We start from the raw sequence: 3,282 nt of genomic DNA, 5'->3' as shown, positions 1-3,282 counted from the left end.
TTTTTGGTTTGATTGAAAGAAAATCTTTTGAAAGTTTTTGAGTTTCGCTTTCTTAAACTTGCTTCTCATTTGATTTCCTTTTTTGCGAAGTGAAAGTGCTTTGTTTTTATCTTAAAACTTGTTTTTATTGTTTGGACGAAATGATTAGTAACAAATCATCTTCTATCTAAGCATTTCAGTGGCAAGACAAAATTTGGTAAAGCAGCAACTTTCCTTCTTTGTTTTTAGAGTAGTCTTTGAATCGTGCATCCACATTTAGTTCTTGCATTAGGGTAAGATTTGCATCTCTTTTTAGGCATATTTAGTTTTGTTAGTTTTTGTGAGTGTGGAGTCTGAAAAGAAAAAGGAAATTTTTTTTGTTTATATTACAAGTGCCTTCTGAACCTCATAGAAATTGCTATTCATCGAAAACAAAAGTGCATGTGCATGTAGCTAAGTTTTATTAATTTCTTTTGCGTCCATAAAACACCACAAGTTTCACCTCCATTACCTTTGACTTAAAGAACAGCCTAATAAAATCAAGCGCTTAATTAAAATCCACTAGAACTTTTTGTTTTAGTTATTACACCAACAAGTTTAGGATTTTAGGGCCTTGGATTAGGCGAGTGGAGAGTTAACTCTCCAAGGCCACACAAAACGTCAAACATAAGAGTCTGATTAAAGAGAGTAAATCCAATAGCGTTAGGAAGACCAGGAAAGCTCCGGATCTGGGAGTTAAGCACGAGGGTCTGTGAAGACAGGGAAGAGAGATACCCCCTCTCCTACTTGTCCGAACTTACCTCACGACTGTTCCGCCTGGCTTCTGCGACGAGTTGGTACCCATAGTTGCCTCTCCTAGGGATCTGCATAGGTGGCTGCGGAGGGGAATCCCGTGGCACCTGAGGTCGACGTTGTATCACTCTCGACAGTACTTCCGGAGGGCACCCTTGCGAAGCTTGGGGGCTTGCACCGGCGCAGACTGTTGTTAGGAGGTCAGCGTAACTTCCTCTGATACCTTCGCTGATAGGACTGGGCCCTCATCATCCCAGACTATCCTCGGAAGGCCCTTTGATTCACTTTCTCGTATTTTGGTGTCCGGTCTCAATCACCCGGAGCGGAAATACTTGAAAGTTGTTTGACTGGCTGTATCTTTAGGAACTTTATACTGTGTGCTCTGTGCTCCTAGTCGGCTTAGCTTTTAATTTTTTGAGTCTTTAGTTAGATCTTAACAAAAAATTCAAAGTGGCTGACCGGTCTCCAAGACGGTCTCGAAGACTTCGTGGTCTCTCGCCACCTAGTTTAGAGCCTTCTCCTAGAAGGCGCAGAGGGAATACTACCGGTGGGGTCCGTCCCACGCCGGTTGACGCATCGGGGATTGATCCTCCTCTCGGGGATATTAGCGGCCAAGCAAGGCCTGGTACTTTTGAACAAGAGAGGGACACTCCAGTCTTTTCTCAAGTTCGCTTTCAAGCGGAGAATAACGTAGAGGTAGAAGAACTTTCAGAATCATTAGTGATTCCAAATTCTCCACTACCATCTAGTTATCCAGACGTATTGCAATACGTTGGGCCTCCATTATATAGACCAGCGAGTCCAGGTTACGCTACGCGCTTACCATTTATGATCACTACTGGAAGCATGGCTTCCACGAGTGCTGCGACTATGCAAACCCCAACATCGGTGCAAGGGGGAGGAACCATTTCCATCCCCTCCGCTTCCTTGTTCGGATCGTTTGCTAGCACATCTTTGGTTGGGTCTACCTCCATTCCGTCCACGAGTGGAAATGCCCAAACCAATGCTTTTAGTACTGGTTCCTTCCTTTTTGGCACCCAATCACAGGGTATTCCGTCAGTTCCGTTCAGTGCCGCTACGTCCATGATGGGCGGATCGGCTTCATTTCAGGGTTTTCCTTTTGGAAGTGGTCATATCCCACATTCCAACCCAACGGTAGGATCCATGCCTTTTTCTTCAATAGGACAAAGCAGCAATCCTTTCCAAGGTTGGAATAACCCTGGGGTTAGTAACGCAGGAACTGCGAATCCATTCATTGGCCAACAAGGAAGTAGGCCGTATTCCACGGTTAGCATGTTTCAAAGTATTCCTCCCCTCGCTTCGGCTTGGAACCCATATCAGGGGTTATCGACTCCTTACAATTCTTTAGGAGGAAACTTTGCAGGCTATGGAGCTTATACGGCAGGAGTTGGTCAAACTCCGAATTTTGCTGGACCACAAGGCTTGCCTTTTGGTTCAGCTGGTTCTACTGGTCACTTGGGGCAGCCTGGTGCCTCTCAAATCCCAGGACAATCTTTTCAGAACTTTGGGAGTTCTGCCCAGTCTGGGTGGAATCCCCTAGGTCCTCCTAGGCTTCCATTTCTGGCAACGTTAAACTTGCCAGATCTCACTAAGCTAACGAACGACCCTATCAGATACAATCCGGCCTGGCCTCCGGTCCCAACCAAACTCCCTTCGGACATACCAAAATTCGAAGGGAAGAGTGGTGAAGATCCGGGCGATCATGTAACCACATTCCATTTGTGGTGCTCATCTAACTCCCTCATCGAAGATTCGGTTAGGTTGAGACTCTTTCAGCGCACCTTGACTGGTAATGCGGCTAAATGGTACATAGAGTTGCCAGGGGGCAGCTTTACATCGTTCGCTGACTTAGCCAATATCTTCTTGAATCACTTCCAGTTGCCTGTCCGCTATGATGCCGGAACTGAACTTCTGGCTACCTTTCGTCAGGATAAGGCAACCCACATTTCTGATCACATACAGGAATGGAGACGGAGAAAAAGGCTCATTAAAGCCGAAATCCCTCCGGAGTACCGTCTAGAGTGGTTTTTGAAGTCTTTGCAACCTGAGATCTCCAAGGATGTCTCCATGTCTGGGGTCTATTCTGAGGAGCAAGCCATTTTCAGGGCCCAGCAGTTAGAACTGATTTACTCTCAGTCTGGGATCCTCCAAAAGTACTTGCCAGATGCTCCTGGATCTAAGGTTGATTTAGCTAAGCCAAAGCCAGGTCCGCACGCGGATGGTATCGTGGGGTCTGTAGACTCGACTACAGTGAACTTGTTGAATCAATTGCAGCAGTTGTCATTACAAACTGCTCCTAACAACCAAGTCACAATGTCTAATCCTCCTGCTTCCCAAAATTCTTCCATTAACGCCGTCCAATCCGATAACCCCAAAGGAAATCAAAATTCCAATGGGAAAAAGAAAGGACGTGGTAAAAAGAAGAACTCGGATGGGAAGCCCGATGCAAATAAATCCGGCAACAACGCTGGTGGTGGTAAGGGTGAGTCG

Source organism: Pinus tabuliformis, chromosome 8 (assembly GCF_031772625.1).
Source record: "Pinus tabuliformis cultivar Carrire ecotype Pingquan chromosome 8, CPIR1, whole genome shotgun sequence".
NCBI lineage: Eukaryota > Viridiplantae > Streptophyta > Pinopsida > Pinales > Pinaceae > Pinus > Pinus tabuliformis.
Note: the sequence above shows the minus strand (reverse complement) of the source record.